Source organism: Mchenga conophoros, linkage group LG15 (genome assembly GCF_057382185.1).
Source record: "Mchenga conophoros isolate Kocher_MC1m ecotype Shallow Benthic linkage group LG15, M_conophoros_male_GT1.1, whole genome shotgun sequence".
Classification (NCBI taxonomy): domain Eukaryota; kingdom Metazoa; phylum Chordata; class Actinopteri; order Cichliformes; family Cichlidae; genus Mchenga; species Mchenga conophoros.
In genome coordinates this window covers 41446176-41471412 of record NC_140540.1, presented here as the reverse complement: position 1 = coordinate 41471412, position 25237 = coordinate 41446176, and the positions used below count along the sequence as shown (strand labels likewise).

The following is a 25237-nucleotide window of genomic DNA, read 5'->3' as shown; positions in this document are numbered from 1 at the left end:
GATATGAATCATGACCATATGTCCAGTACATGATGTGCTTGTATAGTCAGCTGTGAGCTGAATAAGGGGAGGCCTAGCAGGGTGCTGGCGCTGTTTTTCTGGGAGCGTGACGTCCCCGATGGCAGGAGGTTTGGCTTCTGGCTTGACGGCAGCCTGGCCAAGGCTCTGAGGGGATGTGACCCACAGAGCCTGGCAGAGTCCATGGCCCCAACAATCTGCTGCTTCCCTGGACACTGGTGGGCAGGGTTGGGGTGGGTGGAGCAACACCCTGCATGTTGTAACAGCATCAGGGAAATAATGATGCCAAAAAAAACAAAAAACAAAGAAGTTCATTAATGTCAAAGTGACTCTAAGTGGGTAAAAAGGCGTTTTTTCTCTCCACGCCAAACCCTCTGTTCATTTAACATAAAAAAAGCATCACAACCAATAAACGAGCTTAAAGAGGCCAAAAGGCTCGATAGTCTTGAACTGTTGTGTTTATTTGTCAGTAAAAGAAACACTTTCTACTGTGAAAATGGATTACACTATAGGTCATATTTGAACTGAGATCAAGTTAGTACCACTCCCAGTGCAGCGTCCAGAAGGTAACAAGTATCTCCAACTGACAAAAACACAGCGGAGCTAATGTATTATAACCCTAATCAAGTGGAAACAAACAAATCCAGCCATATTTATAATTACTTAGAATATAATTTTGGATAAAATAACACAAGCTAGCATTCATTTTAAACAACAGTGGTAATTAATGTCACAATGTCAAGGGGTGAAGTGCAGGTACAGGGCCGGGTGAGAGCCTGCAAACACAAATGAAGTCAAATATGGAGGAAGGAGTGCTGAAACCTGCAGCTATGACACAGATATTTGATATATTATTAATGGAAACATTGCAAGTTTGATCACTGGTATCCACTTTTGGTTCTGTTAGACCCAGTTAGACACGTTTCTCTGACTTCAACTGATTAATTATCTCATTTTATAGCGCAGAATATCTCAAAGAACGGATCAAACACAACAACTCAAACTGTTTGCTGTGCTTTCACTCAGGCCTTTTACATAGTGTCATTTTTGTCAGGGTTCTTAAAGTTCTTTAAAGCCCCCAAAACCCTTTTAATTCATTCATCTAAAAACAAACTGCTTTATTTTGCATTTGTGATGTGAAATCTGAGAGTACGGGGGCTAAATAGCTCAGAGTAGATACACTATGCTATCTGGCAATCAGCAGTGAAATACAAAAGTCCAAGCTCCAGTCCTGTTTGAGCCACAATATGTTTTGTGCACATTGGTATGACGGGAGCAAAGGCAGCTGAATCACATGCAAGTTGCAGGTCAAAGATCACACACAAACAAAAACATGATCTTACAGGAACAAATAATAATCTTGATAAAATCATCTGTGTTCCTCACACCTTCAGATGAGCGTAGCCTCCTGAGACTTGACCTATTTGTGTCCTACAGTGGACATTTTATTCAGCTGTGTTTGAGTCACCCGATCAAGTCCTACAGTCCTCTTCAGAAAACATTCGGGGCTTTGCAGTGATGTGCATCTTTTCAGTTAGGCCAGCATACAAACAGCCACATTTTATGCAAAGGGGAGAAGGAAGCGAAATATTATTTCTCTATTGCCGTTTTTACCATGATAATTATATTGTTTATTAACATGTCGATAAAACTATTTTACATCTGAAAACAATTAAATTATTTCTATTTTGAAGCACTCCTTTTATGAACGTCACCTCAGTGGACAATTTTTATAGATTAAAGGCTCAACATTGGTGGAGAAAAAAGTGAAGCAAAGAGGAATTTATTCTGAGTAGTAGAGCGAGAATCTGATCTGGAGCTGTTAGATGAGGAAAAGGATGGGAATGAGTATTAGCCTGGGATTGGAGGAGATGGTGAAGAAGAAGTAATTGAAGGAGGGGAAGAAGATGCGGGAGTATCTGATGAGGAGACAGGCTCAGAGCCAGAAAGGTAAGAGGAACATCGTCCTGCTCTGTGGGCCGGGTTTGATTATCACGTTAGAAATATTGAGTATTTTAGCATTTATTTGTTTTTTCTTTTCCATTCGTCTTAATAGATTGACACTTTGTTTCACGTCAGTGTCGTGAGATTCAGTCTCTTACACTTTGCTTCAGCCTAAAGGACTGTATGGAGGACTGTATGGAGGACTGCATGGAGGACTGTATGGAGGACTGTATGAAGGACTGCATGGAGGACTGTATGGAGGACTGTATGAAGGACTGTATGAAGGACTGTATGGAGGACTGCATGGAGGACTGCATGGAGGACTGTATGGAGGACTGTATGAAGGACTGTATGAAGGACTGTATGAAGGACTGTATGGAGGACTGCATGGAGGACTGCATGGAGGACTGTATGGAGGACTGTATGGAGGACTGCATGGAGGACTGTATGGAGGACTGTATGGAGGACTGCATGGAGGACTGCATGGAGGACTGTATGGAGGACTGTATGGAGGACTGCATGGAGGACTGTATGAAGGACTGTATGAAGGACTGTATGAAGGACTGTATGAAGGACTGTATGGAGGACTGTATGGAGGACTGCATGGAGGACTGTATGGAGGACTGTATGAAGGACTGTATGAAGGACTGTATGGAGGACTGCATGGAGGACTGTATGAAGGACTGTATGAAGGACTGTATGAAGGACTGCATGGAGGACTGTATGAAGGACTGCATGGAGGACTGTATGAAGGACTGTATGGAGGACTGTATGGAGGACTGTATGAAGGACTGTATGAAGGACTGCATGGAGGACTGTATGGAGGACTGCATGGAGGACTGTATGGAGGACTGCATGGAGGACTGCATGGAGGACTGTATGGAGGACTGTATGGAGGACTGTATGGAGGACTGCATGGAGGACTGTATGGAGGACTGTATGGAGGACTGTATGGAGGACTGTATGGAGGACTGTATGGAAAGCAAACTACAGCTCAGATTCTCTCCAAAACGTTTTGGCCGTGTGCTTCTGAAGTTCTACCAATTGTGTTGTGGCATAATGAAACATCATTGGGTGAGCACTAGTTTAAAGTGGATCTCTGCATCTTAACGTTATTAGAGAAGCATTTGAATATCCATGTGCTCAAGATAATTAACTGTTCCTACAATTTAATTATCTTGTATGCACAAGATAATTAAATTGTTCCCAGAAGTAACATAGTGTGCAGAAGATGAAAAAAAATAATCTTATGGTACTACAGGGACTTAAGGTGAACCTGAGCTGAGCTGAGATTAAATATGTGGTGAAACACCTTATTGTCCTGCTCCACCTCACATGGTTACAGTGCATGAACCAGTACGGACTCTCAGCTCCATCATGAGCTTTCTCATTTCAAAATGAAGGACATTAAGCTTCAGACAGACTTTTATGGCCTCAGGTGCTGGAACAGTCTAAGCTGGAGGACACGAGAGCAGCTGGAAATGTGTAAAAGAGTTAAAAGAGGGCTAGAGACTAGTTGGCAACACCTCTGGTAGGGCTGCTAGCAGATTGCTGCAGTGTCCTGTGTTTTGCATGAGACTCCAACTTCTCTGCGACACTTACTAACTAGTTACTGAGCAACAGTGAAACCTGAAAAAGTAGAAATCGTTCTTGCAGAAAGACCGGAGCCCACGCTCAGTGTTCACAGAGTGTCTCTTTATTTCTGGTTACTTTATTACTGGGCGTGCTCACACACGCTGCTCTTCCCCGACGTTGCTCATCAGTGCCATCACCATCACCTGTCCACTCACCTGCCTGGCACCGCCTTCAGCTCACTGCACCACCCTCCCCTACAGCTGAGTCAGGGGCCACACCTCTCCCACAGTTCAAAAACAAAGTTGCACGTTTTACTTCCACATATGGTTTGTGTCCCACGTTTCCCAGTTTCACTGCTGCTCCACAAGTAGTTGGGGAATGTTTGCGTCTGCCATGCAAACTGTGGACAACTGTTGCAACTTACTTGCAACCAAAGCAATTGAAAGGAGTTTTTAGTGTAGCATTATACATCTCTTTGGGACCAATTTTATGTAAGACTGTTAGCAACCTCCAACAACCACTCGCCAACCAGTAAGGGAATATACATTTTCCATAAGGACGTGGTTGTCAGGGGAACGCAAACTGGTATCTGTATCTGCATGACTGGGAGTTTAGCAGCTGATTCCACAGTGATTCTAGCAACAGCCGTCTGCCAACTGGATGGGCACTAAACTTTTCCTAAGTGACCGGTGGTTGCGAGCAGTCTTATCTCTAGGACTGTGTGACTGGGGCCTTGCTAAAGCACCAAAGCTAATGTCCTGTTTTAAAGAAAGCGATCTAGAGCCACACCAAAGATTAATGTTTTGTTCTACTGTGCGGGGCCTCCCTCCCACTGAGTTACATGAAACCCAGTTGGTTTTGCATAATCCTGCTGACAGTTAAATAGCACTACAAACCGTAGGAGGGCGGTTGAAGAACACATCCTCCACTGAGGTTAATGCCCTTACTTTATATTTTAGGTAAAGTGATTTGGATCTAAATTTGATGAGTTCCTCTTCTGTTCGTGCATCAGCTCTCCACCAAGACTCATGAAATCCAGCTTTGAAGCACTGTAAGCATGTCTTTGTGCTGGCAGCAGAACAAAGAGAAGTTCTAGTGTGAAATTTTAGATGCAAGTTTTAGAAGCTTCAGCGATTTCTTAAATTTAGTTCCTTGAACAGCAATATTTAAAGATACAGTAAAAATACACCCACACTCAGAAGACACATTTAGATGTTGTATGCACTAGTACAGCCTCCAGTAAACTTACGGTACACTGTCTTTTTCTCATTTTCTCATATATGCACAAACACACACACGCATTCCCAGTGTGTATTAGCTGAGGCTGGGCTGCAGCAGTGTAATGACTGCAGCCACCAGCCTTTGACTGGAAGCTTGCTCGATGACTCTCCAGCTCGGGTGTTTTCAGCTGCCCGTCTCTTCTCAAGTTTCAGTCAACAAAATCAGCCGTTTGAACTTCTTCCCCCTCAAAACAGCGAACAATCGCAGCGAAGAAAACTTGATCTAATTTGGTAGGTTGCTCGTTCCACAACATGAAAAGCACATGATGTTGAACTGACTCTGACCTCAGTGAGATAATTTTTCAAGGGCAGCCTGATCCTCGTTTGTGTGGGAACAAATTATTATTAAGTTCAGCCAGGCTTGGCTGCACATCAAAGGCTGCATTTACAGTGCGAGTCATTATGATCTGTCTAAAAATTGCTGCTGGTATCAAATGTTTTGGACGGGTGTTGATATACAGATGTGAGTGTTTGGTTCATGAACCCTACAAAACTAATGAATCTGTGAGAGGTTTCCCTTGAAAATCATCATTTTTAAATACCTTTGAAACATATTTTAAAGAGAAATATTTAGCAGAGAATTACGACGTGTGTGTCTCATTTTAAACAGTCACCTCTCAGTCTCCTACTGGATGAAATGGTTTTCACCAACTAAAACTTTGTTCTCTGGCCCTGGAGGCCGCAAACGCCGACGCAGAGGGAGAAGATCTGGCGTTCTGGTTCGACTGAGACGGCGCACTTACAGACCACCGTTACCCAGTTTATTACTGGCTAATATGCAGTCTCTGGAGAACAAGCTGTGCGAGCTTCGGGCACGGATCTCATTCCAGCGAGAGATGCGGGACTGCTGCGTGATCTGCCTCACAGAAACCTGGCTATCGGACAAAGTACCGGACTCCGCAATACAACTACCAGGGTTCTCTGTGCACCGCGCGGACAGGTCACAGGATCTTACTGGGAAAAGCAGAGGCGGTGGTGTATGTTTCATGATCAACAACAGCTGGTGTGATTATGCGAACGTGCACCCGGTCAAATCCTTCTGCTCACCGGACCTGGAGTACCTGATGATTAAGTGCCGGCCATTCTGGCTACCGAGGGAATTTACAGCAGTGATTATTACGGCTGTTTACATTCCCCCACAAGCCGACACTGACCGAGCACTCAGGGAACTGTACAGCACGATCAGCAGCGAGGAAACCGCACACCCAGAGGCAGCGTTTATCACAGCCGGAGACTTTAATAAGGGAAACCTGAAGAAAGTCTCACCCAAACTCCACCAACACATCCTTTTTAACACACGTGGAAACCGGCTACTCGACCACTGTTACACCTCTTTCCGGGATGCGTACAAAGCCCTCCCCCGCGCCCCATTCGGCCAATCAGATCACTGCTCCATCCTGCTCCTGCCCGCCTACAGGCAGAAGCTGAAACAGGAAGCTCCAACCCGGAGGGCGGTGCACTGTTGGACGGACCAATCGGAGTCTGCGCTGCGGGACTGTTTTGATCACGCGGACTGGGAAATGTTTCACGTGGCCGCCAGAGACATTGATGAATACACAGACTCAGTCTGTGGATTTATCAGGAAATGCGTGGAAGATGTCGTCCCATCCAGAACAGTTAAATCCTTCCCAAATCAAAAACCCTGGATTAACGGAGATGTTCGCGCGGCACTGGCGGCACGGAACACCGCCTTTGCCTCCGCGAACACATCGGACTACAAACACGCACATTACCAACTCCGGAAGACGATCAAAGCAGCCAAACGTGAGTACAGGGACAGGGTGGAGCAACAGTTTGACAACCCTCGGAGTATGTGGCAGGGACTAAACACGATCACAGACTTTAGAGGGAAAACCAGCACACCGCAGACCACGGCCTCTCTGTGTGAGGATCTAAACGTATTCTACGCTAGATTCGACACAGCGAACACCATGAGACCGGACAGTGTGTCTGAGGAGGATGTGCGGAAGTGCTTCAGGAAGGTGAACGCGCGCAAAGCTACTGGTCCGGACGGGATTCCCGGCCGCGTCCTCAGGTCATGCGCGGCTCAGCTGGCTGGAGTGTTCACGCACATCTTCAACCTTTCCCTCTCTCTGTCTGTAGTCCCAGCCTGCTTCAAAGTGGCCACCATCGTCCCTGTACCCAAATCCTCCACCATCTCCTCATTGAACGACTGGCGACCTGTAGCCCTGACCCCCATCGTAAGCAAATGCTTCGAGAAGCTGGTCAGGGACTTCATCTGCTCTGCACTACCCGACTCACTGGACCCTCTACAGTTTGCATACCGCCACAACAGGTCCACTGATGATGCCATAGCCCTGACACTACACACTGCCCTGTCACACCTGGAGAAGAGAGACACGTATGTGAGGATGCTGTTTGTAGATTACAGCTCAGCATTCAATACCATCGTTCCCTCGAAGCTGGACAGGAAACTGCAGGATCTAGGACTGAGCAGCTCCCTCTGCAGCTGGATCCTTAGCTTCCTGTCTGACAGACGCCAGGTGGTCAGACTGGGCAGCATCACCTCATCCCCCATCACACTGAACACTGGTGCTCCACAGGGGTGTGTACTGAGCCCTCTCCTGTACTCACTCTACACCTACGACTGCACAGCCACTAACAGCTCCAACATCATTGTGAAGTTTGCAGACGACACTACAGTGGTGGGTCTTATCACCAACGGTGATGAGACGGCTTACAGGGAGGAGGTCAGCGCCCTGACCCACTGGTGTCAAGACAACCATCTCACCCTCAACGTCGCAAAGACAAAGGAGTTGATAGTGGACTTCCGGAGGTGCAGAGAAGTACACACCCCCATCACCATCAACGGCGCTGCTGTGGAGAGAGTGAGCAGCTTCCGGTTCCTTGGAGTACATCTGGCTGAGGATCTTACGTGGTCAGTACACACAAACAAAACAGTGAAGAAGGCGCAGCAGCGCCTCTTCTTTCTCAGGAGACTGAAAAGATTCGGCATGAGCCCCCGCATCCTCAGGACCTTCTATCGCTGTGCCATTGAGAGCATCCTCACTGGATGCATCACCACCTGGTATGGCAACAGCACCGCCTACAACTGCAAAGCTCTCCAGCAAGTAGTGCGGTGCTCTGAACGGATAATTGGAGGTGAGCTTCCCTCCCTCCAAGACATCTACAGGAAGCGCTGCCTGAGGAAAGCGGGGAGGATCATCAAGGACTCCAGTCACCCCAGCCATAAACTGTTCAGACTGCTTCCATCAGGAAGGAGGTTCTGCAGCATCCGGTCCCGTACCAGCAGACTGAGAGACAGCTTCTTCCATCAGGCCATCAGACTGCTGAACACGTCATAGACACCTCAGCTTCACTACTGGAACTTCAACATTATGCACTCCATACTGTACAGTAATGCCACTGTTTTGCACATATTCAACTCTGTATATTTTATATATTTTATTATTATTATTATTATTATTATTATTATTATTATTATTATTTTTTTTTTTTTTTTTACTATTTAATTTGTAAAAATGTGTATACACACACACACACACACACACACACACACACACACACACACACACACACACACGTAGGAAAATATTTAGTATACACATCCAGAAATGCATACACTATTATATATTGTACATATATTTATTAGTTTCAGGTTGGCCATTCTTGTATTTTGCTCGTTTGTGTTGTTGTGTTTGCACATCTCTGTTGCTTGTGGGGCTCGCACACAAGAATTTCACTCGCATGTGCTGTGCCAGTGTGCCTGCACATGTGATGTGACAATAAAAGTGATTTGATTTGATTTGATTTGATTTGAAACTTACAGTTCACAGATTCAGCAAATTCAGCTCAGCTCCACATTTAGAGAAACAGATGGTGAAGCTGTAAACTTAATGATTGGTCCTAGAATATATTTCATTTTGGAAGAAGTATTCAGGACAACGGTTTGCTAATCCTCTGTTTCTTAATGCAAAACTATCATTACCTGTGTGCTCATCATAGTAAAAACAGCCATTCACTGTGGAAATTACTGTATTGGGCAACCGTGGCTCAGGGGGTTGGGAAGCGTATCTGTAACCGGAAGGTCGCTGGTTCGATCCCCGGGCTCTCTGTCCTGGTCGTTGTGTCCTTGGGCAAGACACTTTACCCTACTTGCCTACTGGTGTTGGCCAGAGGGGACGATGGTGCGATATGGTGGCCTCGCTTCTGCCAGTCTGCCCCAGGGCAGCTGTGGCTACAACTGTAGCTACCTCCACCAGTGTGTGAATGTGAGAGTGAATGAATAGTGGTATTGTAAAGCACTTTGGGTGCCTTGAAAAGCGCTATATAAATCCAATCCATTATTATTTGTTTTGATGTTTTTAACTTATTGATAAGGAGGCATAAATTCATAAAGAGTGGTTCACTGTAGTAGCTGCTCAATCGGAGAATCAGGTGCTTTAATAGATTTACTGCGGTAATCTAAGAGGCTGCTAGAAAATTAATGGAAGTGAAAATGAAAAAAGTTGATACATGAATTCATTTTTATGAAAGTCTTATGTTCATTTTATGTTATGGGGGAGGGAGGGGGCTTAAGCTAATATTCTGAGAAAAAAATGAGTTCATTATGAACAAGATCCTTTTGAATATTCTCTTGGATTAAAACTGTAAATTCATGAGAAATGAACTTCAATGAAACTGTTTTGTTGTCAAAGAATTCCATTTCTTCATTAGTTGAACAGCCACGTGGAACATTTAAGGTTTAGACTGAGCTACAAATGTGGCCAGGAGTTTATCCGACCCCCAGGCTCGGCTCTCGGGTGTTGTTTGCCACCTTGTTTCCTTTTTGTCTAATGAAATAAAATGCTGTGTCATCAGACACGGGTAAATGGTGTCTAGTATTATTTTTAAAAGTAAAGTAAATTCTGAGGAAGAAGAGAAAAACGAGCGAGTGCTGTTTTTTTTCTCGTTTCTCCGGCACAAGTGCCGTTCTTTAAAGAGCTGTGGTTGAGGTGCAACAACACGATGGAAGACATCCTTACATCATTTTTATTCTCCCAAACAGATCGATTCAGCAGCAGCGTCTCTTCTGGATGCTTCCATTGATGATTCGGATATATTCAGTAGCAAGGGGCTCTAATCTGACTCGGTCTATGTGGGGTGAGAAGGTTTTCTCTCCAGCTGAATCTCTGAAAATTTATGTTTTTAAATTTGTGAGTACTATTAACAGAGTTTTTTTTACTCTCTGAATTCAATCGAAGTTTAATTCTGAGTTTCTTCTCAGTTTTTGTAACAAATAGTTCATAATAGCTGTTTTAGTTGTTTTTATTTTTAGAAATTTGGCAAAATATTTAATTCCTTATCTACAACAGGAATCTGACCAGTATGCAAAAAAATAAAATAAAGCTACTACTTTAACTTCTACTTTTCCCGTGTTATTAGAATATCTGATTTTTCATTTCCTAAGTCTTGACAATCAATGGAAAAATCAGTCTGATACATATAAAAAAACTGTGGATATTTTTTTCCAGAAAAGTAATTTAAGACGCTGTGTTGGAGACGTTGGTTCAAAGTGTCTTTATTCAAATAATCTTACTGAAGGAATCTGCGAGTATATTGATAAAGTGAGAAACATGATGGACTCAGTTACCTTCCATCAATTATGTTCCATACTTGTGCATCTTTATAAAAATGTAAGTCCAGCGTCACAGGTTTGTGGCCGAGGTCTAATGAGACCTGCAGTTTATAAAACGCAGCAACACAGACAAGGTCAGACCTGCTAATGATTTAATGTTCCTGTGAACCTCTGGCAAGACTAATTTGTTGCAATTTGGGTCTGGTTTCCCCATTAAAAAGCTGATAAAGGCTTGTAAATAATGAGCCAGTCATTGTCCTCTTTGTGCCCTTTAGTCCTGTTGCACCATTAATTAGCTGTTTGATACTCTGAGTCTTACCTTTAGTCCCTGTGTGCCTTTTTCGCTGTGGCTCGCTGTCCTGCTGGTTTGATGTAGGTTTTAATGAGACTCCAATGAGACTCTCAGCCTGCTTTCACAGCTGCGTCCACCAGCTGCACATGTGATGGAGCTGTTGGCTGAAATCTAATGGAGAATTTGAATCATCATTAATTGTTATTTTTTTGTATTTATGTTTCCTGTGCAAAATGTCTGCACACCTGAATGTGTGGCAGGAAAACAAAGAACCAAAACCCCTCTATCTGACCCTCTCATGTTAAATGAGGAACATCTAAACTTCTCATACTTGCATTTATGTAATAACATTAACAGCAACATTTACTCAAAGGTTTAAGGAGATTCCCAAAGCAGTGAGCTCATCTTGGCCCCGGTCAAAGTAATCCTAGACGCACTCGGGTATAAGATCACGGACGCAGGTAGAGGAAGCCCTCCGTAGAGAATAAGGCTGGAAGCCAAAATCCAGGAAGCCTGGAAGGATGTTAGCTGGTTAACTGAGGTGCACAAGGTCTCCATGAGAGACAGGCCCTGGGTGACAAACAGATGTCCATAACACTGAGACAAACAAAGCCACGAGGCTGAAGAGATAAACCAGAGAAGCAGAGGGCCTGTTCGCTGAAGATCCATCCAGGGTGTTCTCTCATCTACCGGGAATAACAGCACGAGGGCAGAGCCACTCAGAGCTGAAACTCAACAACACTGGAAAAACATCTGGGAGAAAAAGGTGTCACATACCACCAATGTCAAGCGGCTGGTGGACCTGAAAGCAGACGACAGCAAACAGAGCCAGGGGTGCCAGGTGCTGAAGGAACAGCTGGAGCAAATGTGGAAGGTCAAATTCAAAGTGGTCCTAATGGTAATAGGAGCATTAGACACTGTAACCCCCAAACTGGAAGAGTTTCTCCAGCAGATTCCAGGCCAACATCAGAGGTTGCTGCCCAGAAGACAGCAGCTAAGATCCTGGACAGAACCCTCAGACCCCCCCAGACCTTTAATAGAGGACCTGAGGGACACACACATTTTGTATATTTACAGGGAGGACAGGGATTATGCAGACGCTGCCCACTGTGAAACCTCTACTCTGATGAAACTGTTGTAGTATTTAACAAGTTTTACTTACCCAAGGGTGGAAGCTGAGATAAATAAAGGCTTTCTAGATATTAGAGATATTGTCACTCGAGCAATAAATAACTTTTACTTAATTTAATATTTTAGCTTATTTAAAATCCAAAACAAAACTGGTCAGAAGTGTAGACGTGAACAGTATAACACAAGTCAGTTAACTTTCAGGGAGATTAATCTGCATAGAAATGTGACTCTGAACTCTTTGTAGACGGTTTTGACTTTAAACTTCTAGACTTTGTGTTTTGGATTTGAATCTGCTGCCATGTTCAGATATTGATGATCTCGCTCATACTGTTGTACAGACAAACATATGTGCAAGGATTTCATTGGTCCAACTAAACTCTTCCTATGCATTTATAAATATGAAAATGCTGCTGCTCATAAATCTGATGAATGTCACACAGACCAAAACATTACAACTTAATGAATGTTAATAAATGTTCCAGCAGTAACCGAGCCAGCGTGTGAGCGCTCCTTCTAATTGCTTTTACACTGTTTCATGTTTAAAGTGTTCTATTCTCTCTTGTAATTTATACTATCTTTGTCTCATTAGTCTCAAATTGTTTCAATTGTGTGAATTGAAACTGTCATATTTTTGTCATTCTTCTGCAAAGCAATTTAAATTGGACTAACCTGAATGAATAGAGGGGAATTTGGAGTGATACATTTACAAACAGACACACATGCTGCTGCCTTCTGATTGGCTCTGAGAGGACTTAATCAGCTGAATGTGAAGCAGTCTGAATGAGATGGGGAAGGAGCTGCTTTTAAAATGCAATATTAGAGCAGTGAGACACACGCTTGCTTTGTTTGTGTGCAGGTGTGGGGGAGGCACTTTCAATCCTTGCAGGATCCTTGTGGTTTCTTCTCTAAATGTATTCAGCAGGGGGAGAATTGGTCTCTGGATTTGAAGGTCTTAAGCTAGAAAGTCTTTCCTGCGGGGATGTTGCCACTGAAACACCTGTCTTTGGCTTTTTTCTTTGTGCTGAGATACACCAGCATTGTGCTCAAATCTCAAAATGTAAATTGTACAGGCAGAACTGCAGCGTATAATCCCTCTATGGATGCATTAATGTCCAAGTAAAATATTAGAAAGCAGTAATATTGTGTTTGCTATGAAGTTCCTGATAAAGGATTAGCCAACAGCTGTCACAGCGCTGAAATGTTGATTCTCAATACTTTATGCAGTGATGCCTTTCAAACAGTGGGACCAATATTAACTCCACAGCTTCAGGAGGTGAGGAGTTAAAAATATCTCTCAGCAAACATTTCTGGCACAACTTTGCCTTCTTCCAAGGTGCATGGAGAGGATGAGACGCTAACAATATGGAGATGTGATGGTTAATTTGACTTTTTTTTTGTTTCTTGTCCTTTATTCAAGCCCAGATGTGTTATGTATTACTATGACCCTGATGAAGGCCGAAACATGTTAGTCAGTTAATAAAATTGTTCCTCTTCACTTTTAAGTGTTGCTGGAGTTCCTGTGTTGTTAGTTTAAGATATTTCTGCCATGATTTGAATCTGGTAAAAAGATGGTTTGTAAGGTTGAAAGTCTTGAACGTTGTTCATTTCACCTTTTGTAATTTTTGCAAAAGTTGTAATTAAGCTTTGACGGTTTGCATCATTTTTGACCGGCTGAAAACATTCAGAGATCTGCAAACATTTAATCTACATTTTCACCCTTTGTTCACTGTCCTTTGTTTCAAATAATGTTGTTACTCTTGGACTCTGTAGACAGACTCAACAGTAGCTTTTCATGACTCATAATAGGTTCACCACAGGCCATTTTAACTTCTGTCTCTTTATAGACTGAAAAGCCAGCTTCCTTCTCATTGGATAATTTTGAGCTGCGTGGCTGAGAAGACCATATACTTGCTGCCATATTTAATGACATCATACAGACACCAGTGTAAACAAACTGTCTGAAAGTTAGCAGTATGAAGCTTCACTGATTCGTTGTTGGAACCTTTGCCCCTCCCTAATATGAGTATTTATCAAATAAATACACCTGCTCAGCTCCTCAGATTAGCTTTCGTCAGGCATTAAAACTTGTTAAACTGACAATGATTCAGACCCCTGGCTGAGATAAAATTAATAGTCTGGAAATCCTCTTTCATGGCTTAAACGCTTGTAACAAAAGTCCAAAAATAAAGCTTTTCAGAGTTAGCAAAGCCATCCAGTGGACTGGATTGGACCCTTGGGTGGGCCCATCCTGGCTCATGGGCCATATGTTTGACAATTTTGTCAAAAGACTCTATTGTGGCTTTTGAAAAAGATATTATTGGTTTTGCATCAAGCTATGAAGTGCATCCCTAGTGTTTTCAGCAGGACTTTGAAGTAATCACTTCAAAGAAACATCACTTCATACATAAAGGAGATGCTGAGATTAGACGTGTCACTTCCTGCATGGAGTCTGCTGCTGCTATCAAGATGTTATCACATCAGGATTTATTAATGCCTTCTGATTATTGTATTCATTTACACCCGATGAGCGCTGTCATTATTTGGATTCTATCAGCAGTCAAATCTCCAAATACAAATCAGAACTTATTGTGCTATTCAAATGTCAAAGTCATAACATTACTGCTATATATGGAATCACCAGGTCAACAGTAGTTTTAGACTACGCAAACGTCAAATAGCTAATTATCACACAATTTACTGCATTTATTGAATATCACACCTAAGCTTTCCTTACAGCCTTTCCCAGGATGTGAAGTGTGTGGTGTGTTAGTGCAATTATGTAACAGTATCGCTCAATAATTAGAAGCCAGCTACCCACCACCCATCCACATTTTACATGTTTAAATAATTTAGGCACGTCTACTCCTGCACTTTATGTCAGTGTCCAAACGAGGGTGCCTGGTGAGGAGGAAAAAGAAGGAGGGGCAACCTAGCCTGGATTTAGGAGAGTTAATAAAGCTGTTTCCTGTTAAAGTTAAATCCAGGCAACATTAATATGTTACATCCAGTAACATATTAAGGAACAGAAGGATAAAAGAAATCCTTTTTGGTCAAAGCTGCTCGTGTTAACTTAAACAAACAAATGTGTTGACTTTGTAAATGAACAGCGGTGGACTTCGTGTGATTCTGTGTCAGCTTTCCTGGTGAATTTAAGGCAAAAAAAAGTTGGTTAGGCACAATTCTGTAAATATCTTCACAGACCTGTAAGAGAAGTTTGACACACAATCAAATCTAGCTGCACTACACGGTGCACACTGATAAAGCTGAGTTTAACATAAACAGCTGCAGATAAAGACAGAACCAGTTCTTTTTACTGGTTTACTACATCCGTATGACTCTCAGCTCTAGAGTTGTGGCATCTCGCTGGCCTGCAGGCATACACTGGATACTAACACTGTAATAAGATAGTCCCATTCACCCCACAGCATGCTAACATTAAAGACTGTCCTGTTCCTGTGGGTGTTTTGGTAAAATAAAAGTAATCGACTCGATGTTCTGTTCCTTCCAGGAGGGCACGAGGACAAAGAACTAAAGCTGGCCGAGGCGTCTCAGTATCAGCTGTATCAGTGATGTCAGGCAAACAAACGTAAGTAATAAACAGTCGTCCACCAACAGGAATCAGTCTTGTATGTTGCAGCCAAGATGTTACTGATGGAGAGAAAATAACTTTAGTGAAAATGTTGAATTATGGAAACAACAGCTCTTAGTCTGTAACACAAAGACTGATTGTGCTCAAACAGAAAGCCTCCAGTGCTGAATATTGATCAGATGGAGTCAGCAATTTGAAGGATTTGCTTCGGGCTTTGTTGCATATGGGTCCCCTTACTGCCAGCGTCTGACTGATTGAAGAATGAATCAGTCAGTCAAACAAAATAATCGATATGTTCAGTTTGTCCTTTATATTCATTAATACAGATTAGTTTCCCTAGACTTTTCTTTTTTCAACCACATGCACTTTTGTTTTGCTATTAAAACATAATCATATGGAAATTATCTGCTGTGCTTGTTAATATCATGGGCATAAGAAGATAAGATGACAGCACAGCAGAGTTTACCTCCAGCCAGCCTGCAGGTAAATCACTGCTGAATCTGTTGAATAATTTAAAACTCAACACTTGTAAATGAGTTTTGTCTTTTGGGAACAACAACCTAGTTCAACACGTGCTGCAAAAAAGAGCTGGGCATAGGCGTTGCGAAGTCGGCCACTACATTCGGACTTCTGAACCCATCACGACAGCGTTTTAGCGGTTGCTATTTGGGTCTGTTTGAGTCCGACGTGATCAGCTAACGCTATCATTAATAAACTGTACAGATGCAAAGCAAAGACATGCTATATATCTGCTATTGGATTAAGACAAATGTGCTTCAACACACAGGAAGACGTAGTGTTTGGCATATCCAAAAGACACCATTAGCAACAATACAGTTGAGAGGACCAGTTAACTGACTTTAATTAACAGAGCCAAGGACTAGCACACAGCATTTAGCTAAAGCTCCCAGTGCACCCTGTTAATCAAAGCAGCAGTGCCCTTAACTCTCAGCCTTACTACTCTCCAAATGCAAATTACCTGCCGCTGTTATGGAGGTGTACATTACTCAGAGGCCAAAACAGCTTTTAAATGTAATCAGTTGGTCATTTTAAAATAGGAGTCTCGTGAGATTTCATCACTTTAGAGACACTCCCCCGAGACTTTGGGTTTGCTGCTGAACCTACCTGAGGACCTCACTACATCCCTACAGCACACAAATCACTTACTGGTGTTCTTCTGGTTGGTTTAAGTTAGCAGAAGTACAGCCCATTAATTTCTTCCATATTAGTGAAAACATTGACCGTGAGTTACAACAGAACTGCCTCCTGATGATTAGAAGTATTTGTACAATGCTGGCACAGTGTCCCAGTTGTATTGACTGAATTAATGACACACTTTAATGAAGCATTTTTTTAACCTTGGCTCTTTTTTCCATCTTTTGGGGTCTAAATAATTTATACTGACTAAATCAGAATCAGAATCAGAATCAGAATACTTTATTGATCCCTGGGGGAAATTATTTTTTGTTACAGTGCTCCATTTTAAACCAACATTAAGACAAGACAGACAATACGCTAACTAAGAATAGTACAATATATACATATATATACATACATACATACATAAGTCACTTATAAATAAATCTTTGGAAAAGAAACATGTGTAGCTGTAGCAGCAAACAGTGTGTTAAGTGGATGCGTTGTACAGGGAGCCACAGGCAGGAATGATTTCCTGTGTCGTTCAGTGGTGCTTTTCGGTAATCTCAGTCTCTCACTGAACGAGCTCCTGTGACTGACCAGCATGTCATGGAGTGGGTGGGAGGTGTTATCCAACATTGTCTTTATCTTGGACAGCATCCGCCTCTCCGACACCACCTTGAGGGAGTCCAGCTCCATCCCCACAACATTGCTGGCCTTACGGATCAGTTTATTAAGTCTGTTGGCATCTGCGACCCTCAGCCTGGTCCCCCAGCATGCAACAGCATAGAGGATCGCACTGGCCACCACAGACTCATAGAAAATCCTCAGCATTTTCTGGCAGATGTTGAAGGACCTCAGTCGCCTCAAAAAATAGAGACGACTCTGGCCCTTCCTGTAAAGTGCTGTGGTGTTTTTAGCCCAGTCCAGTTTATTGTCAATGTGTACTCCAAGGTATTTATAGTCCTCCACAATGTCAACACTGACCCCCTGGATTGAAACAGGGGTCAAGTGTTTCCTGGTCTTCCTGAAGTCCACGATCAGTTCCTTGGTCTTTGCCACGTTGAGCTGCAGATGATTCTGCTCACACCACGTGACAAAGGAGTCGACCACAGCCCGGTACTCTGTCTCATCATCCCTGCTGATGCATCCAACCACCGCAGAGTCATCAGAAAACTTCTGAAGATGGCAGGTCTCTGTGCAGTGGAGACCTGCCATCTTCAATGGCTGTGATTGGTCCAGTACTGAGTAAGAATGTAACCAGCAAACTGCAAAATGGCTTTAAAGTCCCACAGGGCAAATTCACATGTCAAAGTAAGAATGCTTGTTTTTGGGTCTGACAGGCTGAGGTTGTTGTTCTTGTGCAGACAGCAAGATGGAAAGGATCTCTGCAGACACACAAGTGTGTGACATGCTAGAGAAGTGTCGCTCTGAGATGTGGTGAGAGGTGTGGTGTTGTAGGAATACAGTCTGTCAAGATGAATATGAGACACAGTCCTCCAAGGAAAAGTGGAAAAACATTAAATAGTTAAAATATAGAATAATTTTAAACAAACAAAGAGAGATAAGACCGTCTTTTGGGGGTCGGGGAGTTGCGTTCTCTCTCAGTGCTGGATCAGTAGTTCACCTATTTTTATTTTGAAGATTGGAAAATCAGACTCACGGTTAAAAAAGCGTTATTGCCCTTTAGCAATGGATGGTTGTTTTGATGTAAATCAATCAACCACTGGGATGGAAAAATGAAGCCAACAACTGTGCAGTTCCTCAAATGGCCACTGAGTCAATTCCAATAGAGTCCTGAGTTGAAACGTGCTGTACGACTTTAAAGCATAAAAACATGTTTACAGGCGGGTACAAAGGCTGAGTCCTCACAGACAGGCGTCCCAGTCAAAGGGCTGTGCTAACTGCAATCACTGAAGTGTACTGGTCTGCTGTGTTTGTGTTGTTTTGACCAGTTGGACCAGTTTAATGGGATTATCTGATCAATAATAAAAACCCTGTTGTGTGTTACAGCTCAGCCAAGAAATTTGTTCTGTAGTTTTGGTGAGTAAAGTTTGCAACACAAATTCAGGTAATGCTTCTGTCATTGCATTTCACCCCTCTTACTAAGCCTGTTAGCCTTAGCTAATGACTTAATAATAACATAATAGTTATGTATTAGTACTTCAACTAAACCTGGTTAAAAGAATCTGATGTTAGGCTTCCAAATGAGTCCAAAACCAGTGCGTGATGTCATAGTAGCCACCTCAATTTTTGTCCACAAATACAGAGTATCGATGTACTTTTCTGTACCAAAGATGATAGATTTAACCACTACATCTTTGATGATAATATTATCATTAAATGATCATCATTAAACATTTACTGGAAAACAAATCTCTCTGCATTTGCAACGTGCTAAACAAATAAATAAATGTTCTTTTTCTTTTGCTGTTGCAAGCTTGTTACATACAAACCATTTCTATGAGACCTGCTTGAGAAGAGACTAAAGATGTAGATGTATGTCTGAACTGTCCCCACACCTGCTTTTTTCTCTCCTAGCATGGTGAGGTTAAAATAGACACAATTTGCGTTGCTCTGGAATTGAGAGCAGCTCTTGACAGACACTGTTGCTGGTTGAAGTGTGCTGGTTAATGGCATGTGGGCAAACAAGCATTGCATTGGCAGGTTCAGAGAGACTCTACTGGTCTGGTGTAGGAGCTGTGCATCACACAAGGAGTGCCTTCTCTGCCAAGCACCCCGAGGACCTCTGTATCAGCAAAGCTGCATTCATGAATATAAATGTGTTCCCACTATTATTACACTTAAACACCTGAAGTCACGTGCAGAAGCAGTCGCTAAGCGCTCGCTATTACTGAGCTGCTCAGCAGATGACACTAAGGAAATATAGATATTGAAAGATGTTGACACTGAAATAAGTTGAGTTCCCTATAACTTTTCTAATATGTAACAAGTGTAAGTGACATCTACGTGAAGGGACATTAAAGGGACAGCTTGTCAAAGTCAGTAACAATGACTCTTTACATCTTGTTTACCTTTGCTTTGTGTGAGTTTTTAGTAGAAGTAAATGGCATGCTGCAGTTTATGTTTTTCTTTGATATCAAAATCTTAATTTTCTGCAGTTGAGGTTTGCAGCTCCCATTCTTCATTTTATGTAGGGATGTACAGAATATTATTAAAGCCGGTAGGTTATTTATTTCATAGCACCAGCATGTAGAATGTCCTTATATGTCCTGTGATCTCAAGTTCAGCTCAGAGCATTGCTATTTAATAATGCCAAGTAATATCATCCTCATCTTAGGCTAGATCATATAGTAAGGTCAAGCCTTTGTGTGTATATATATGTATATATATATATACATATATATCAGAATCAGAATCAGAATCAGAATACTTTATTGATCCCTGGGGGAAATTATTTTTTGTTACAGTGCTCCATTTTAAACCAACATTAAGACAAGACAGACAATACACTAACTAAGAATAGTACAATATATACATATATATACATACATACATACATAAGTCACTTATAAATAAATATTTGGAAAAGAAACATGTGTAGTTGTAGCAGCAAACAGTGTGTTAAGTGGATGCGTTGTACAGGGAGATGGCCACAGGCAGGAATGATTTCCTGTGTCGTTCAGTGGTGCTTTTCGGTAATCTCAGTCTCTCACTGAACGAGCTCCTGTGACTGACCAACATGTCATGGAGTGGGTGGGAGGTGTTATCCAACATTGTCTTTATCTTGGACAGCATCCGCCTCTCCGACACCACCTTGAGGGAGTCCAGCTCCATCCCCACAACATTGCTGGCCTTACGGATCAGTTTATTAAGTCTGTTGGCATCTGCGACCCTCAGCCTGGTCCCCCAGCATGCAACAGCATAGAGGATCGCACTGGCCACCACAGACTCATAGAAAATCCTCAGCATTTTCTGGCAGATGTTGAAGGACCTCAGTCGCCTCAAAAAATAGAGACGACTCTGGCCCTTCCTGTAAAGTGCTGTGGTGTTTTTAGCCCAGTCCAGTTTATTGTCAATGTGTACTCCAAGGTATTTATAGTCCTCCACAATGTCAACACTGACCCCCTGGATTGAAACAGGGGTCAAGTGTTTCCTGGTCTTCCTGAAGTCCACGATCAGTTCCTTGGTCTTTGCCACGTTGAGCTGCAGATGATTCTGCTCACACCACGTGACAAAGGAGTCGACCACAGCCCGGTACTCTGTCTCATCATCCCTGCTGATGCATCCAACCACCGCAGAGTCATCAGAAAACTTCTGAAGATGGCAGGTCTCTGTGCAGTGGCTGAAGTCTGTGGTGTAGAGGGTGAAGAGGAAGGGGGAGAGGACAGTCCCCTGTGGTGCCCCTGTGTTGCTGATCACCTTGTCAGACACACACTGTGGGAGACGTACATATTGTGGTCTTCCTGTCAGGTAATCAACAATCCAGGACACCAGAGAAGCATCCACCTGCATCGCTGCTAACTTATCTCCCAGGAGGGTCGGCCTGATGGTGTTGAAAGCACTGGAAAAGTCAAAAAACATGACCCTCACAGTGCTCGCCGGCTGGTCCAGATGGGTGTAGACACGATTGAGCAGGTAGATGATGGCGTCCTCTGTTCCGAGACGAGGCTGATAAGCGAACTGAAGGGGATCCAGATGTGGTCTTACTATGGGTCGCAGCTGGTCCAGGATGAGCCTTTCCAGGGTCTTCATGATGTGGGAGGTCAGTGCCACGGGCCTGTAATCCTGGGGGCCACTGGGACGTGGCGTCTTTGGTACAGGGACGAGGCATGATGTCTTCCACATCACCGGGACCCTCTGCAGACTCAGACTCAGCATAAACAGTTAATGAAAGACTCCACACAGCTGGGGGGCACAGGTCTTGAGGACAAGGGGACTCACTCCGTCTGGTCCAGCAGACTTGCCTGAGTGAAGTCTCCTCATTTGCATCTCAAATGTATGTATATATATATATATACACACACACACACATATATATATATAAAAAAAAAACCACCCAGCACGCCCCTGCGGGCGGTTTATCCTTCAAGCTCGGGTCCTCTACCAGAGGCCTGGGAGCTTGAGGGTCCTGCGCAGTATCTTAGCTGTTCCCAGGACTGCGCTCTTCTGGACAGAGATCTCCGATGTTGTTCCCGGGATCTGCTGGAGCCACTCGCCTAGCTTGGGAGTCACCGCACCTAGTGCTCCGATTACCACGGGGACCACCGTTACCTTCACCCTCCACATCCTCTCGAGCTCTTCTCTGAGCCCTTGGTATTTCTCCAGCTTCTCGTGTTCCTTCTTCCTGATATTGCTGTCATTCAGAACCGCTACATCGATCACTACGGCCGTCTTCTTCTGTTTGTCTACCACCACTATGTCCGGTTGGTTAGCCACCACCATTTTGTCCGTCTGTATCTGGAAGTCCCACAGGATCTTAGCTCGGTCATTCTCCACCACCCTTGGGGGCATCTCCCATTTTGACCTCGGGACTTCCAGGTTATACTCGGCACAGATGTTCCTGTACACTATGCCGGCCACTTGGTTATGGCGTTCCATGTATGCCTTGCCTGCTAGCATCTTGCACCCTGCTGTTATGTGCTGGATTGTCTCTGGGGCATCTTTACACAGCCTGCACCTGGGGTCTTGCCTGGTGTGATAGACCCCAGCCTCTATGGATCTTGTACTCAGAGCTTGTTCTTGTGCTGCCATGATTAGTGCCTCTGTGCTGTCTTTCAGTCCAGCTTTGTCCAGCCACTGGTAGGATTTCTGGATATCAGCCACCTCCTCTATCTGCCGGTGGTACATACCGTGCAGGGGCCTGTCCTTCCATGATGGTTCCTCGTCTCCCTCCTCTTTCTTGGGTTTCTGCTGCCTGAGGTATTCACTGAGCACTCGGTCAGTTGGGGCCATCTTCCCAATGTATTCTTGGATGTTCCTTGTCTCATCCTGGACTGTGGTGCTGGGGTGAAACCCTCCATGCATGGTAAGGAGCTTTCTTGTCTTTATGTCAGTGGCTTCTATTTCCTCCTTTGGCCAGCCTATTACCCCAGCAGGGTACCTGATCACGGGCAGGGCGTACGTGTTGATGGCCCGGATCTTGTTCTTACCATTCAGCTGACTCCTCAGGACTTGCCTGACCCTCTGCAGGTACTTGGTGGTTGCAGCCTTTCTAGAGGCCTCTTCATGGTTCCCATTTGCCTGCGGGATCCCCAGGTACTTGTAACTGTCCTCTATGTCTGCAATGTTGCCTCCATAAATATATATATATATATATATATATATATATATATATATATATATATATATATATATATATATATATATAATCCCAACAATCCCCCACTGAGATGCACTTGGTGACAGTAGGGAAGAAACCCCCCCAAAGATAAAGAATCTGACTCAGGTAGGGTGGACATCTGCCTTCATTATTTAGAGAGGAGAGGGAAAAGGTTTGCGAGACTTCTAGCTGTAATTCCAGATCAGAAATATGCAGAGCACCTGCAGAAGGATACTGCAATTTTATATAGATTCACTGCGAGTGAAAGACAGGAAGGGTGCTTATGGGACCTGTACCCACATGTAACTAAGGAGTATTTCAGGGTTGTCTAACTATAAGCTTTATTAAAAAGAAAGGTTGAAAGTTTGAAAAAGGAAAAGTTTGAAGCCTAAATTTAAAAGTATAGTGGGTGTCTGTCTCCCAAATGCTGCTTCTCTTCTACTTTTGGAAACTCTAGGAAACCAAAGGCAGGCCTGCTGTCTGAGAGCAAAGTGCTCCATTGGGATAATATGGTCTGATCATTCAAGAGTGTTTTTCTGAGGAGAAGGATTTTAAATTTCACAGAATTTAACAGGGAACCAATGAGAGAAGTGGGGAAATGTCTCTTTCTAGTTCCTGTTTGTACTCTTGCTGCAGGATTGCAGATCAGCTGAGGTGTTTAAGGACAGCCCGATAATTGCATGCATGAACTATAGCTGGTATCCTAACTATTCCTGTTTCTGACAATATGCAAGTCCAGGAAGGCAGTCCTAGATATTTGTCAAAAGTATGAGTTAGTGACTCCGGAGTGCCTCACAGTACTACTGGAGGTGAAGGTGAAACCCTCGTGCTAAAGTAAATTGTTAGACCAGTCTGAAATGTTGGTGGACTAAATACTTTAACTCCTCCTAGCAAAAAGAAATGAAAAAAACTATATTTAATTCAATTTGACAAGCTTAGTCTAAGAAGACTAAACTTCCACTGAACTGACGCGTGCCAACATGACTCAGGGTTCAGACTTGTAGAAGCTCAAACTGTGTCCATCCATTAGGTTTATCTTCCTCATATGATATCTGGAGCTGCTTCGATGTTTTCCTCTGTTTACTTGTTGTTTGGATGACTCACGTTGTACACATAGTTCTGCTGCTCTCACGTTCTCTTTGTTGCTGTGGTAGAAAACTTGTTTCCAGTCACATTTATTCTCAATCAATGAAAAGCAGCAGTTCCAGCATTTGTCACATTAAAACCCTATCACCACTCTGGGAAACATTTAACGTGAAATATTTGCAGAGTCACTGACAGAGGCTCAACAGCAATCTGTGAAACTGCAAACCAGCCTTTATTTGTTACAGAAGAAAAACTCCTAGACACACAGCAAGCACACAGACTGCATATTAAACATACAGCCATCGTGGTGTCATCCATGAGTCTCTGAAGTGCTCTTGACTTTTGTTAGTCACTGTCTGGATCAGACTTGAGAACCTACGGACGTTGTAAATTCATGTTGGTGGTAACTTGTCAATCAGAAGGCATCCATCCATCCATCCATCCATTAATCCAACCATCCATCCATTCATCCAACCATACATTCATCCATCCATTCATCCAACCATCCATCCATCCATCCATCCATCCATCCATTCATCCATCCATCCATCCATCCATCCATCCATCCATCCATCCATCCATCCATTCATCCAACCATCCATCCATCTATCCATCCATCCATTCATCCAACCATCCATCCATCCATCCATCCATCCATCCATCCATCCATCCATCCATCCATCCATTCATCCAACCATACATTCATCCATCCATTCATCCATCCAATCATCCATCCATCCATCCATCCATCCATCCATCCATCCATTCATCCAACCATACATTCATCCATCCATTCATCCATCCAATCATCCAACCATCCATCCACCATCCATCCATCCATCCATCCATCCATCCATCCATCCACCATCCATCCACCCATCCATTCATCCAACCATTCAACCACCCATCCATTCATCCAACCATACATTCATCCATCCATTCATTCATCCATCCATCCATCCATCCATCCATCCATCCAACCAACCAACCATCCACCCGCCCACCCACCCATCCATTCATCCAACCATTCAACCACCCATCCATCTCAAATGTCTCACATTTTGTTGTTGCTGCAAAGTGTTGTACTGCTTGAAATTCCGTCTCCACCGTTGCTCGACGCTGCGTGTACAGAGCAGGTAGTGCAACAGTAGAAAAATAGTTGCGGGACGGCACTGTGCAGCGTTTGTCTAGGGTGTTGATCATTTTCCTGAATCCCTCGTTTTGCACAGTGTTGATGGAGCCATATCTTTGGTCAGGTGATAAGTGATAGCCTCCGTAATGTCTTTGTGCCTGCGGGAGGTCG

At 43.5% G+C, this 25237-nt stretch overlaps 1 protein-coding gene across 4 annotated transcripts in view; it reads left to right on the top strand.

Moving 5' to 3' along the window:
• ptprfa (protein tyrosine phosphatase receptor type Fa) overlaps nt 1-25237 on the top strand; it is a 356286-nt gene that overhangs the window by 29384 nt on the left and 301665 nt on the right. For all 4 annotated transcript variants that reach the window (XM_085246465.1, XM_085246467.1, XM_085246466.1 and 1 more), the window contains exon 2: nt 15348-15425. The gene's annotated coding sequence lies outside the window, so the exon portion shown is untranslated. The remainder of the gene's footprint in view (nt 1-15347; nt 15426-25237) is intronic.